Genomic DNA, 15,716 nt, shown 5'->3' with positions numbered 1-15,716 from the left:
AAAAATATTAAAAATTAAAAAAAAAAAAGAAAAGAGAGAATGCATTGTACGTCCTGCAAACAGACAGCCCAGATTCACAGACATTCCATGGCATGCCAGGGAGGTGACACAATCAGGGACACAGGGTCCCCTTTTCACAGATAAAATAATTTGAAGTGAACTCTAAAAAAAATGAAGGGGGAGGCACAAGCAAGTTGCAGACAACAGCTTCCCAGAGGAAGACTGCAGAGAATGGTTTCTAAATTGATGCGAAAAAAGCAAGGCAGGCCAGGCAGTGATACACATGCCTGGCAGGCGTGTGTCTGAGTCCAAGGTCAACCTCATCTCCAGAGAGTTCTGGGACAGCCAGGGATACGCAGAAAAAAGCTTCAGGCCCAGCAAGGGGAGCCTGCTGTCAAGCAGGGAGAGCAGAAGATCCAGAGAAAAAGGAAACAACCCTGAGTGTCTAAAAGGCTAGGGTTTGGGCTAGCATCTGAAAAGGAAGTAGAACGACAGAAAGGAAGGGAAAGAAGCAACAGGAAAAGTTAGCCTCGGAGTTGGACTCGGGAAGCAGGCAGGCTCAGCAGTGAGAGTGGGTGAGTGCGTGGAAGTGCGATGTCCAGAGCCCTGCACACAAGTCTCAGTGAGAGAGTTATGTCTCCCATCTTCTGAAGGTATCTAACGAGTCCATACTTGGGAGACACTGAAGGACTCGGCAAAGATGTTTCAGACAAGAAGAGAAGAGAAATAAGTCAGAGCCCGAAAGGTCACTGAGATAGCACAGCGCTGAAGCTCACAACACTGTGAGCAGGAGGACAGGTGTGTAAAGGGAGGAGGGGTTTATTTAGTGTGTGAGAAATAATGCAGGAATCCCCATTTAAAACATATGATTATTGCACAGTAACAGAAAAATTAACGTTTTGCTTTTATTTGAAGCAGAGGAGAACTAGAGAATCTGAAGTTGGCATCTGTTCTTTTCTCAAACATTCAGTAGTTGCTGTGCTCAGACACAGGCCAGGTCTCAGGAAGAACTCAGAGGGACTCACTCCCAGAGCTGAAAGTCAGAAGTGACATGGGTTCGGTCTGTGCTGCTCCTTCAATCCTAAGTCACTAAGTCACAATCTCCACAACTGGAGAGCAAGAGTGGAGGGAGGGGGAGAAAGGAAAGAGGGAGAGAAAGTGAGCATGGGGGAAGGAGGAGGAGGGGAGCCAGGTGTGACGATTCAGCCCACCCAGCTGCCAGGGCTGGTGACTCATTTGAGTCACAGGGGGTGGGGGTTGGAAGAGGAGCATGCAGCAGACAACAGAAAGAAAGGTGAGAATTAATCTGTTAAAACTTAGCATCTCAACTTTGAGCTGACATTGCAGTGAGCCTCTCTCCAGCAGCTTTGTCTGGCCATGTCAGGGAATGACCATGATTTATTATGCCACCTCGGCAATTCCAATGCTTTTGATCTCCCACCGGAAGCACGACAAGTAAGGTTAACTGCTGTGTAAAGAGACTGTATGAATAATGCTTTGCTCACAGAACTGCCAGTGAGCTGCAGTGCCAGCCCAGCTGCCTGAGGCAGGACAGAACCAACAGCAGATCCCTTCCCTAACAGCAACCTGCCCAAAAGACCCCAGGGACCACTCCAGGCTTCTGTGGAACTGCCCAGAGACACCTGACACAGGTGGCTCCTTCTCGAACACGCAAACCCACATCTAGGCCCACCTTTGTGGGTCGTGGTGTGGGTCATAGCTGAGGTAGAGTGTTCACACCCTACCAGGCTCTCTCTACCTGCTTCATGTTCAATACTCAGCTGGCATACTTCTGGGCTTCCCCTATGTCATCGTATCTACCAACTGGAAGGGCGGTGAGACTGGCTTTAAAGGTCAGATAAGATCGAAATGCAGAACCCAGCAGGGAACTGAGTGAGTCTGACCACCTGGACAGCACTGGTAGCTCTTCTGGTCTTCTGTTTCTCCATTCTATGTGTTCAGAGGCTTGCTGTTGTTGTGTTGCTTGCTTTGCTCTCTGGTCTGAGACAGGCGCCTGTATCCCAGGCTGACCTCAAACTGGCTCTAGTCAAGGATGGTGGTCGTGAACTCCAGCTCCTCCTGCTTCTGCTTCCCAAGTGTCGGGATCCCAAGATTGCCCCACGTACTCAGCTTATGTCTCTCTAGCCTTGTGCACTTAGTGTAAGTCACCCTCAATGATCTTTTTCCTTTAGCCAGCTGATACACATTTCTAAAGGTTTAGCTGCTGTGTCAGAGTCAGATAAACTGGGCCATCACCACGGAGCACAATCCAGGTTGTCTTGATAAAAGAAAACTAGAATATCTGTAAATATCTGTTATCGATGCTCACCACTTTTCCTTCTGTGACTTTTCTCCCAAATTAAGGGAGAGGGGAAAGGAAAACTTAACACTGACTAGATCCTGTTCCTTCTGAACGTTATACATAGGAAACTCCACAGCCGCGAGATGGCTCAGTGGGTACAGCACTCACCGCGCAGGCAAGAGGCCTCAGATTCCATCTCCAGAACCCATGTAAAGATGAGGACAGGCAGTAGCGTGGTTGCCACCCCAGCACTCTTAAAGAGATGACAGGCAGAGTCAGGACAGTCCTTGGATGCCAGCAGGCCAGCCTAGTATATGGAGCAGTGAACACTGGAGGGGACCTGTCTCAAACAGAGTAGAAAGCAGGGATCAACACCCAGGTTTGTCCTCAGACCCTGACACATACACACACACACATGCATACACACTCATGCACACACACATACACACACACAATGTACACACACATGCACACACACACAATGCACACACACATGCGCACACACACACACACAATGCACACACACATGCACAGACACACACACATGCTTTGTGACACAACCATGTATGTAAATCCCACATGCACACATTAGATATAAAAGAGAAGTGTGCAATGCACCACAATGTCTTCCCACATCACCCTCACAATATGCATCATGAGTCTGGAGAAAGTTCTCTTTCCCGGGTATTCCAACATAAGAGGTAGACTAGGTGAGAGGCTTTGGTGGCTCAGCTTCACCAGGACGGCACAAATGCGGTCTTCTTTAATTATCATTCCTTCACAGGTTCCGTAGCCACAGACTCAAACCCCCACAGATCAGAAACAGAAAGAAAAGGAAAGAAGGTGTCTTAGTCAGGGTTTCTATTCCTGCACAAACATCATGACCAAGAAGCAAGTTGGGGAGGAAAGGGTTTATTCAGCTTACATTTCCACATTGCTGTTCATCACCAAAGGAAGTCAGGACTGGAACTCAAGCAGGTCAGAAAGCAGGAGCTGATGCAGAGGCCATGGAGGGATGTTCTTTACTGGCTTGCTTCCCCTTGCTTGCTCAGCCTGCTCTCTTATAGAACCAAGACTACCAGCCCAGAGATGGTCCCACCCACAAGGGGCCTTTCCCCCTTGATCACTAATTGAGAAAATGCCTTACAGTTGGATCTCATGGAGGCATTTCCTCAACTGAAGCTCCTTTCTCTGTGATAACTCCAGCTGTGTCAAGTTGACACACAAACCCAGCCAGTACAGAAGGGAAAGAGGAGCTGGGTTAGCATGTGCACACTTTGTCCCTGTTGTCACTCTCTAAATAATGTCATGTGACAACTAGGTGCATGGCATCAGCACTGTATGGAATATGGCAAGCAATCTACAGACAATTCTACAAGAGGATATCCACAGGTTATATGTTGCTATCACATATTGATATCACAATGTTGATATTACTGTAAGGGACCCAAGCCATCTGAGGGCTTTGGTCTGTGGAAGAAGTCCTGGATTCCAACTTCTGACAGACTAAAGAATAATTCACTCTACTCTTATTAGTTTATGAAGGGAAGTAGAGAGTGGAGAAAGGGCCTGGGAGCAGCGTAAGAGCAGCCTGCAAAGCCTCCAGACTCCTAAAACAAAGCAGCAATGCTCTCCCTGCTGTCCAAATCTCTTCTACATCTGTCCGGAATCTTCTCAGAGACTTTTATTACAGTTGTCTGGACAATGACCTTGAGAACTTGTCTCGGAGTTTCTACCCTGGCAAAGAGCCAGACTCCCTCTGATTCCTGGCACACACACAGTGCTGCGTGAGGTCTCTGCTTCACAGGTCAAGAATGAGCTGATGGGGGGTTGTTTCTTATTGTTTTGGGGTTGACAGAGATTGGGTCACAGAGGATGAGGCGGAGGCCCACCTGCCTTCCCGCCTTCCTCTCTTCACACCCCATTGTCTCCATCCCATCTTTTCCACTACTGCACTCTCCCTGAAAGTCAATTCAAATCTCACTTGGAGCTCTTTCACACCAAGAACGAAAAGAAAGATGTCATTTTGATCTAATGGAGTACTGTGGTATGACTGAATTTTCTAGCAAATTCGTCAAAAGAAATTTTTTAAATTAAAAAAAAGTCAAAATACCACTTACAGAGATGCAGAGGATGGGCACTATATCCCTAAGTGACTCTTTTATTTTCCTGTGTTGAAACTTGTTAGTCTATCCTCTAGGATCTTAATAAACCTCAAAGAAACACACAACACTTTATAAATACAACTTAAGGGCCAGCTCTGTGCTCTTAATACTTTGGTGACTGTCAAAACATCTCTTGCTTGTATTTGTGAGTTCTTTGCCAAGCTTTTCTGTTCGGTTTCTTCTTCAGTGGATGCTTATTTTCCCAACATCCTAACCTCCAAAGTATATGTATGTCATTGTGAAGCTCGTCATCTAAAAAGAAGTAATTTCAATTAACTTTGTCATTGGTAAGGAAAATGCCACAAAACATTTTCCTGCCCATCTTAGATAACAGTCAGAATCATGGCAATTCCATATCACAAGATTAATGTAATGAGCTTTCAAGTAATGTAAAATAGAGACTCCATGAGTGATGGCGTGCTTCCCACAGACTGGTGAGAGGAGGCTAAAGTGCAGAGCCTGTCTGGTTAAATCCAAGATGTGACAAGGTCGCTCAGCATAATATGCAAAGGAAATATCTACTTTTCATTAAGCCCCATGGTAAAGGTTTTATCTAATCCAGGACAAGTCCTCAATAACCATGTGAACATGTCACCAAATAAAATATTAAGATCAGAATGTCCTGTTTCCTGGACAATGCAAACAGACAGACCCCAAGTATTACCCACTTCTAATTATTTTCACAATAAGAATTACGACGCTGGCTAGGAGCAGTAGCTCAGCTAGTCAAATACTTGCCATAGAAGCAGGAGGGGAGATTTGAACTCTCTCCCTAGAGTCCATATAAAAAAGTAGACCCATCTCTGAGGCAGTTGAGACAGTTGAGGCTTGAGAAGAGTAAGGATTCGGTGAGCCCAGAATGGCTGGTGCCATTCGGTCAGGAATGGAGATTGGTTTTGTCAGCATGGAGTCAAAGTAGCCAAAAAGTAATCAAGGAGGAAGTTGTGTGATTGGACCCTCCCACACAGCTGTTTCTGTCAGATCCACTAGCTTAGGTTTTCAAGTCACATGGGTAAATGCACTTCCTTGCACTTCCTTGCCATATATGCTCATTAGTTGGGTCTGGCCACTCTGCAACACTGAGTAACCAACCTAACCCTCCCCATTGCTACCCAGTGCTTCATGAAGTGGCTGGCTTCTCTGTTATTCCAGTGTAGCTGTATGCTACAAACATGTGGGTGCTTATTTTCAGATACAGAGAGAGAGAGAGGCTTAAGTCAAAGTCCACTAAACCCCGTCCTTCATTCTTTTGTGGTGACTTCACTGTGGTTTCTGTCTCTGTTCTGTACCTACTGGATTCTTCCATACATCTTTAGTGAGAACACAGAATTGTGTACTCTTTTTCATAGCAACTTCATAAAGTTAAAAAGGTTCTGTATAGTACGAGAAACTATCAATTAAGTGAAGAGGCAGCCTACAAATGAGAGAATATTTTTACATCTGACAGGGGATTAATATAAGAAAATATACAAAGAAATCAAAATTGGATATCTTAGTTTAAAAGTTGGGCCCTGGAACAGAATGGAGAATTCTCAAAATATGAAATATTAATAGCTAGTAAACACCTTTAAAAGTATTTAGCATCCTTATCCATCGGGAAATATACAAATCAAAACTACTTTGAGATTCTATCTCATCCAGTTAGAATGGCAGTAAACCAAAAACTTCAAAGGGCAACAGATACTGGTGTGGATGTGGGGGGGGGGGAGGCTTTATTCCGTGTTGGTGGAGGTGTAGTCTGGTGCAATCACTGTGGAAATGAGTTTGAACATTCCTCAGAAGGCTAGAAATAAAGCTGCCATACGGCCCACATGGGCTACTCTTTAGCGTCCACCCCAAAGATTCTGTGTCCTACAGAAGTGTTTGCTCACTCACTTGACAGCCACTCTTTTCACATTACCCAGAAGACAGAGACAGTCTCGCAGCCCATCAGCTGCTCAATGGAGAATGAGAATTTGGGAATGTGACCACGGAATTTTATTCTACAGTAAACAAAAGAAAAATTTTCAGGCTTGCAGGTAAATGAATGAAACTGGAATGACTATCCTGAGAGGGACTATACAGACCTAGAGACACAACTGCCACTTCTCCTTCATCTGTGTGTCCTAGCTTTGAATCTTAGTTTTATGTATTTAATCTGAAGCCCTTGTAAAAGCCAGGAAATTAGAATGGAGCCGTCAAGGAGATGTCTTAAGAAAGCAGGGCTAGTAAAATATAAATTATGTGAAAATAGGTATGGAAGATGCTGGTGTGGAAGGGTTCAGGCAATAACGGGGTGGGGGCAATGGAGACAAGATGGGGTGTTCAAGGAAAAGGATCCAAGAAAACCATATGCAAACCTTCATGGGCCAATTAAAGTGCAGATTGAAAATAGTTAAAAGGGAGATATCCTACATGACTGGATAATGATACTTCTATAAGTCTTTGTTAACCAAACAAAGTCTCAGTGAAAGTATAGAACACCTCCTTATGAGTCACAGAAGCCCAAGAGGTCGCTCAAATAATGCAGACCCTTGCTATTCCTCTTAGTCAGCCATAGCTAGATAACGAGACTCTCTTGCTGAAGATACCACATAAATTGCAAGATTTAAAGGAAGCAATCTAAACCTGATCTAAAATCTTCCTCCATACTAGCTAGCTTTCACAGTGACAAAAAGTGCTATTCAGGCTTCTGAGGGAAGAAAAAACAGCAATGATCTTACCTAGCTATGAACCCTACAAACTACAACAGGAACCTGCAAGACAAGATGTGTGCGATGGTCCAACAGTGTTATAGCTGCTACAAGGATAGCCAACCAATCTCAGTTAAAATCTGAGGTCTACTCCACAGGAAGTAATTCATGTCTGGTAAACCCAGTCAAAAACTCCTGACTGGGAGGTCACAGGCCTTAGAGGAGCGCTCACCACTGTTGCTTAGCTAAGTTGGCATGGCACAAAACTTCAGTCTATCTATTTTTATACCCATAAACCAATCATACCCCCATCATTTAGTAAATAAGTATCTATTTGCATTGAATTTTAGTGATTACAAAGACTCATAGCTATACATGATGCTGAGAATAAATGATGTCTGATGATCAGTGAAATAACTCAGTGAATGAAGGAACCCATTACCAATGCTAAGAACTTGACCTTGATCCCCCAGAAAGTTTATATATATGCTATGGCTCGCGCACACACACACACACATTCTCTCTCTCTCTCTCTCTCTCTCTCTCTCTCTCTCTCTCTCTCTCTCTCTCTCTCTCTCTTACATAAATGCATACATACATACATACATACATACATACATACATACATACACATTAAAATTTGTAGTTTTTTTGAAATGACAGTTGAGTGCCCAGTCCTGAGCAGGACACTTACACCATCCTCTGCAGTGCTCAGGGAGCACTGCAGAACAGAGAGTTGAAAGAATGTAAAAGCCAGAACACAGGAGAAGGTCTGTGCAATGGTGTCTTTAGGACTTGATATAGACCTGCAGAGACATGGCTTCATTGTAGCTGCAATTGCCTGAGCTATGACTGAATGGGACTGAGCCTGTCAACAGTCACTCTTGGATCAAGGAGAGACTCATAAGGTCCTGGGGCTATCTGTTGGATATTCATGCATTCTGTAAGAGAGGCAGTCAATTCCTTTAGTTGTATACCCGAAGTTGTATACCTATTAATCCCCAGTAGATAGTTTCAAATTCATGGCCACACAGTACAAGTTAAAATCTGTGGAGCACAAAGCATTGAGGGACCTGTAGTGAGGGGTTGGGGTGACAAGAGTAGAAGAAGATAGGAGAGCATAGGAGGGCGAGGAAATGCAGTGTGTGGTATACATACACCAAATGCCAAAAACCAACAAATATGAAAGATTTATGGCACATGCCAAGCTCCTCGGTGCCCAGGGGAGAGGCAGGAGGACCAGACACTGAAGGCCAGCCTTGACCACATAGTTTGCAGTCAGCCTGAGTTTCATGAAACCCTGTCTCAAACAGCCAAAAGGAAATCCACACAATATCCCTATAAATGTTGAAAGGTTACCTGAAGATCTTAGTATCTTCTTTTACATATCACCTAACAAAACAGAAAGAGACAGTCATAGCCTGAAATGGCAAAGCTTGTCCTCATCACACTTTCCCAGGAAAAACAGTATCTAGTGTGAGTGATGAGAGAGATAAGCGATGACATTGATTATAGCAACTAGTATTTCACCTTGTTTATTCAGAAGAGCCAATATAAAAACAAGAAAACCTACATTAAGACCCTATCTCAAAATGGAAAAAGAAAATGATAGACAGATGGATAATAGATAGATAGATAGATAGATAGATAGATAGATAGATAGATAGATAATAGACAGACAGACAGACAGATGAAAAAGAGGCATGCAATGAGAAAAAGAGGATGATCTTACCTTTTTCAGAAGTATGTATGTATGTGTAGTGTCTGTTCATGTGGGTATGCGTGTTCAATTGTGTGTAGGCACATGTGTATGAGCACATAGGGAAGCCCAAGGTTAACACCTTGAAATAGGATCTCTCAGCTAAATCCAGAGTTCTCAGGTATAGCTAGTCTATCTGAGCAGCCTGCACCAGGGATTCCCTGTCTTAGCCCTTGGAGTGATAAGCTAACATGCAGGTTTCCACATACATCAGGTATTTGGGTTCTAGGGAATCAACTTGGGTCCTTATGTTAGCTGCTTGCCTAGCAAGTACTTTAACCACTGAGCCATTTCCCTAGACCCTGGAAGTCACTATTACTTGATGTAACTTAACTGCTAATCAAGAGAAGCTAATATTCAACTATTTCAATAATTCAAAATTGTTGTTAAAACTAAAAACAAGTTCCAGTATAACTAGAATCAAATTACACCATGAAATTAATAACCATCAAGTATTTGCTGTACAAACCACTACATGGTATGGTATTCTCACATAAAGAAAGAAAAGATCTTGTTTGTAGCAGGAAAAATGTTTTTAAATTTTACATGAATAAACTTAGCAAGAAATGTGCAAGTCTATACAAAGCAAACCTTAAAATATTACTAATACACCCAAAAGACAACAAATAGACAAAAGACAACTATTTCCTGAAATAGGAAAGATTAATTTGTCACGATGTTTTCTCCAAAAATGTATCAACAAATGATTAATGGAAATACTTGTGTAGGTAAGAAAACAAAAGACAGAATGTAATTACGATGTTCCTATGGGGAAGAGGGGCGAGATTGCCCTTTCATGTCTGAGACGAATAGCGATGAAGCATATAAGATCCTAAAATATGATGTAGAACCGGGATAAACTACAGGCAGCCCATGGATGGAACCAGGAGCCAGCCAGGAGGCTCTGAGGGGAAAGTGCCTGCCTCTGAGCCTGGTGATCCAAACAGCAAAAGGAGGGAACTTGTGGATGTCATGTCATGGCACATGCCTCCCTACACTGCACAAAATGGATTAAAAAGTGAACAAAGGTAATTTTAAACTTTTAAATAAAAATAAAATAAGACAAAATGTAAAGTGTGGTATATAAACACAAAAATGTCACAGTGAAATTCATTTCTTTGTATGCTAACCAAGAAAAAAAGTAAAATTAAAGTTTGTTTCTTGGGCAGCAGAAAATTCTGTGAAATGGTTTTTAAGTGCAACATGGTCCACAGATATATGTGTGCCTACAGATTCACAGCAGCAGCATTTAAAATAGCCAGGATGTGGAAACAAACTCAGGAGTCTATACAATGATGGATAAGGTCTTAAAGTGTGGTCCATACCCTCAGCTGATAGGGCATTGCTCGGCTTTAGGGAAGGAATCCTGCCGCTTAAAGCAGCTTGGAGGAACCTGGAGGCTGCTTCACTAAAAGAAAGAATTCAGTGACAAAAAGACAAAGCACAGGAGACTGGGTGGGCAAAGTGTCCACTACGCAAGCATGATGACCTGTGTTCAGATCTCAAGCACCCAGGTCAGAAGCAGGGCAACACAGTACACGCCTGTAACCCCAACACTAGGAGGCAGAGACAGGTAGATCCCAAAAAGGTGCCAAAATGAAGACTCTATTCTCAAGACTCGATCTCAAAAACCTAGGATGGAAAATAATAAGTGAGTCATGTACTGTAGGCCTCTAATCTCTGTACACAAGCCTTCCTATCTACATACACATAAACACACTCATGCACACACACACACACACAAACACACACAGGTCAAGGACTGAGCATAGTGTGTGATTTCACTTATGTGAAATTTTACCAAGAATGGCCACATAGAAACACAAAGTCAAGAGTGATCAGAGCCCAGGAGCGTGGAGAGTGAGGATTTGTCTGAGTAGGCAGAGTCCCAGTTTTACAGAATGAGCATTAAATTCATGATGGTGAATAGACTTACTACCACTAAATCCTACACTTAAAATGGTTTAAATGCTCCTTGATATTTTCAGACAGCCTTGTGTGTCTCCTCTTCCCACTGTGCAGCAGGGAGCAGCACTGAACCTCTGATCCTCCTGTTTTTCTCTCCTCTGTGCTGGAATAACAGGTGTGTCAGAACCCAGGAATTCTTGTAGGTTAGAGAAGCACGCTATAAACTGAGATATATCTCAAGCCCTAAAATGGTAAACAATGTATTATATGCATTTTTATAAAACTAAAAAAATATTTGATTTTTTACCCAGAATGAGAAACAACAAGCACAGAGATCTGTGTGTCCTGCCGAGGGGCTGGTGCTACCCCTGGGCATCACAGAGACACCACATGCACTGGAGTCCTTCATTCCCTGCATTGGTGCCTATGTGAGGACGCAGCTCAGCTCCCTTCTGACTCTGTGTCTTCTAGCATATTCTACATGTGCATCACATTCTACCTGAGGCAAAGCATCACCTCATGCATTATTATGTCATCTATAACACAGGTGAGTAGTGACACAGGTCTTCTATGCCCTCATTGGTTCCAACTTTATTTCAAAGTACATGTTAACATGCATATACATATATAATACACATGTACATATACATGTATGCATATATGCATGTGTAATATATACATCACATATACATATGTGTATATGTACATATTTACATAGTATATATATTGTTGCTAATACTTTGATCTGGTCAATACTACCAAGCCCAGGAGCATTCCTGAACACAATTTCTTCCTGAATATGGAGTTTCTTGCCCAGACCAGCTAGGGCTTAAGATTTTGCCTAAGGACTGAGTTTCAGCCTTGGGGTTTCCAGTAGTCTCAAACATTTAGGCAAAGATGAAGGAGAAGAAAGTTTCAGGCAGAGGGCCTTATGTGTATCCCAACTTGCTTTGGGTAGGCAGCTAGGTGTGCAGTCTCCCACCATCCCAGGTACTCTGCTCCATCCATTCCACCTTACCTCCTGGTGATTAAACTTTGTTACCTGGGAAATGGCCTAAAGTTCTAGCATCACGGAACCATCATATGAACCAGGCACCTTGTAGTTAGGGTGGGTACAGTGGTGTACATAATTTAACCCCAGCACTCAAGAACAGAGACAGGTGGATCTCTGTGAATTTGAAGCCAGCCTGATCTACATAGTGAGTTCTAGGTCAGCTGGGGCTACACAGTGAGACCCTGAGTCAATAAATAAACAAACAAACAAACAAATGCACATATACACACATAGGAATCAAGAGAGAGACAGAGACAGAGAAAATGGATGGATGGATGGATAGATAGATAGATAGATAGATAGATAGATAGATAGATAGATAGGTGAATGCATGGGTGGGTGGATGGATGGATGGATGGATGGATGGATGGATGGATGGATGGAAAGAATATGACAGAGGCAGAGATCAGAGATCAGAGCCATGTGTCTATAAGCCAAGTGATAGCCTGCATTTTCAAAAACCTCCAGCAGAGAAGAGAGGACCTGGACAAATGCCCCTGCAGATCGTTAATAGACTGTGCCCCCACCAGCATCATTATTTGAGATTCCCAGCCTCTGGGAAGGAATACATTTCTACTCTTTCAAGATTCCTATGCCTGGTTCTTTGTTCTAGCCCTGGAAACCAACAGGCTAGCCTTTGCCTAACACTTTCAGGTTGCGTGTTTTCCTTCTCTAACTTCTCTCCATGCCCCTGTCTGTGTGCGAATGCCCTCACCTCACAGAATATCTAAGTAACTGTTGACTTCCAGAGTTTGCGTCAGAAGCTGTCCTGTTCCCTAGATTTGGTAAATTATTGCTTTTGTTTTCATCTGGTGAATGTTAATCTTTTCCCTACCTTGGTGGTCACGTGGTGAAATGAAAGAAGATGCTGAAGTTCTCTATTAATGTCTTTCGGGCTGAGAACCAATTCCTTGTCACTGGAATCAGAAGGCAGTCTTGTACTGCAGGGTCATTGTGAGTCCTCGGTTGGGTCAATAATCTTGACCTCCTAACAATCTTTCCATGGGACCACTGTCGTTTCACTACCTGATTATTCAATTCCATATTCCTAAATCTCATTTCTTTCCAGCTCCTCTGAGTTAAACATTCTATTTTATTTCCGCTAAATCACCCTTGTAATAGGCTGGATCTTATTCTGTTCGAGATTTTGATGACTTCCCCGTTGAAGGCACATAAAACAGTGTCTAGCATATATACATTTTTACAGTTTAATTCTGAGTTCCCAAAAGATAAATTGAGAACCAAATGGGAAAAGAGACATGAATAAATAATACCAGCTGAACAGACTAAAATATGGAGGAAAAGTTAAGCCCCTCTCAGTAAATGTCAAGTATGAAATTGTTTTATATAATTTTATTCATTGGCCCTGTGCTGCTCCCACAAGAGTTCATTTGATTTTCAGAGATTGATACCATTAAGCTCTGCATTCCGAATATGTGATCAAAGCTTTCCCTGCACCGCATTGTGTTTCCTGCACTGTGAGTCAGAACTCACGGTGCAGCAGTGGTGCATTCTCTGGAACAGAGGAATCCGTGTTCCCGTAATGCTCCCTCCAACCCTGGCCCTGTGGACTTGCACCTGTGGGCCGTGACTGAGCAGAGAGGGCAGAAGAGGGTGTTCTCTGCTGCCATACTGGTCAGAGCAAGGGTGCTTAGAGGACCTGCTCAGGGCAAGGAGCCCAGGTTATGTGAGAAGTACCCACAGGCTCACATGTTTAACACTTGGTCCACCACTGGCTATGTTGTTTGGGGAAGTTGTAGAACCTTTGAGAGGTAGTACCCAGCTGGAGGCAGTGGACTGCTAAGGAGCAGAACCAGGGGTTTGTCATAGAATTGTTTCCTATCCAGTCTCTTTTCTTATCTGCTAAGATTGGAGCGAGCAACATCATGTTCTTGCTGCCAGAGCCACAGCTGACCCTGTCTCCCTGCTCCCAACCCATGATGGACTCCAAAACTAAGAGCCAGAATAAAGAACGCCTCCCTTAAGTTGCTTTCTGCCAGATATTTGGTCATGACTCCAAGCTAAGGAACCAATACAGGTGTTATTAGGAGGGCCGAGGGAACTCATTGCCAACATCTGTTGCCCCACTATGGAGAGGAAACAGCAGCCAAATCCACACCAAGGCCGATGCCACAGACATTGCTCCAAACTGGTTCTCTTTCCTTCCTCTACACAGCTGCAGCCCCCATGATGAACTCAGACCTTCAGACCATGGCAAATCTCGATTCAAGTGTACAGTTTTAAAAACTAGATTTGTATCTTATGCATAATTGTATTGCTTTGGATAATTTGAATACTTTGAAGACACTCAATTATTTTTAATTATTACAAATGGTGTGCCATACTTTAAATGTAGGTACATTATTTATAAAACTCGATCTTAAGAACATAACCTCAAGTGGTAAAAATTTGGAACAAAAATATCCATCACTAGGAAAAAACTGAATATGAGTTGGTTTTAGATGATGTTCAGTTATCATTATAAATGTTTTAGTAGAAATATGACAGGTATATGTATACGTGAAAACTTAGTAACATGATGGCATTTTTGTTCCAGATGATACATGTATTAGTTAGGGTTTTACTGCTGTGAACAGACACCATGACCACAGCAAGTCTTATAAAAAAAACCCAACATTTAATTGGGCTGGTTTACAGGTTCAGAGGTTCAGTCCATTACCATCAAGGTGGGAGCATGGCAGCATCCAGTCAGGCATGGTGCAAGAGAGTTCTATGTCTTCATCCAAAGGCTGCTAGTGGAAGACTGAATTCCATAATATTAGGGTGAGGATCTTAAGCCCACACCCACAGTAACACACCTACTCCAACCAGGTCACACCTATTCCAACAAGGCCACACCTCCAAATGGTGCCACTCCCTGGCCCGAGAATATACAAACCATCACAATACATCACAAATTATAGTTTAAAAAAAAAAAGGAGGAGGAGGAGGGAAGAGAGAGGAGGCAGAGAAGAGGAGGGAAGAGGAAGAAGAACTGGGGGGAAGGGAGAGAAGTAGGAGAGGAAGGGAGAAGAGGAGGAGGGAGATGAGGAAGAAAATGAAGGAGAGGAGAGGAGGGGAAGGGAGAGAAGGAGGAGAATAGGGAAGAATAGAAAGAAGGGAAGAAGCCGGCGGTGGTGGCGCACGCCTTTAATCCCAGCACTTGGGAGGCAGAGGCAGGCAGATTTCTAATTTCAAGGCCAGCCTGGTCTACAAAGTGAGTTCCTGGACAGCCAGGGCTATACGGAGAAACCCTGTCTCAAAAGAAGAAAGAAAGAAAGAAAGAAAGAAAGAAAGAAAGAAAGAAAGAAAGAAAGAAAGAAAGAAAGAAAGAAAGAAAGAAAGGGAAGAAGGGAAGGGAAGAAGGGAAGATGGAGGAGGGAAGGGAGGAAGAAGTGGAGGAAAAAGAAGGGGAAAAGAAGCTGGGAGAGGGAAGGGAGAAGAGGGAGGAGGAGAAGGCAATGGAGGGGATGCTCCTAGCAATTCCACCAGGTACATCCCAGGAGAGGATACCAACTATACATATGCTCTGGCTGATCAGTGCGCCTGCGTACCCTCACTAAACACTGTGACTGTTGGTTGCTGTGTGGGCATGCTGACTCCCTCATTGCCAATGCATGAGGATTTTACTGTTGGGGAACCCCCTCTCAGCACCCAGGCCGGAAGAGAGACCCAAAACAAAGGAAGAAGATACTTTTTATATCTTTGTAAGGGCCCGATACAGGCACCAAGATAGTTTGGCTTATTTTAATTGGTGTAGCCAATAACCGTTTTAGACATTGGTTGTGCTGGCTAGGTATCTCCTGAGCCCTTCCCTCTGCTTCCCTCAGCATGGCAAGCTCCTGCTTAGGTTTGG

This window comes from Mus caroli, chromosome 18 (genome assembly GCF_900094665.2).
Source record: "Mus caroli chromosome 18, CAROLI_EIJ_v1.1, whole genome shotgun sequence".
NCBI lineage: Eukaryota > Metazoa > Chordata > Mammalia > Rodentia > Muridae > Mus > Mus caroli.
This window is presented reverse-complemented; position numbering follows the sequence as displayed.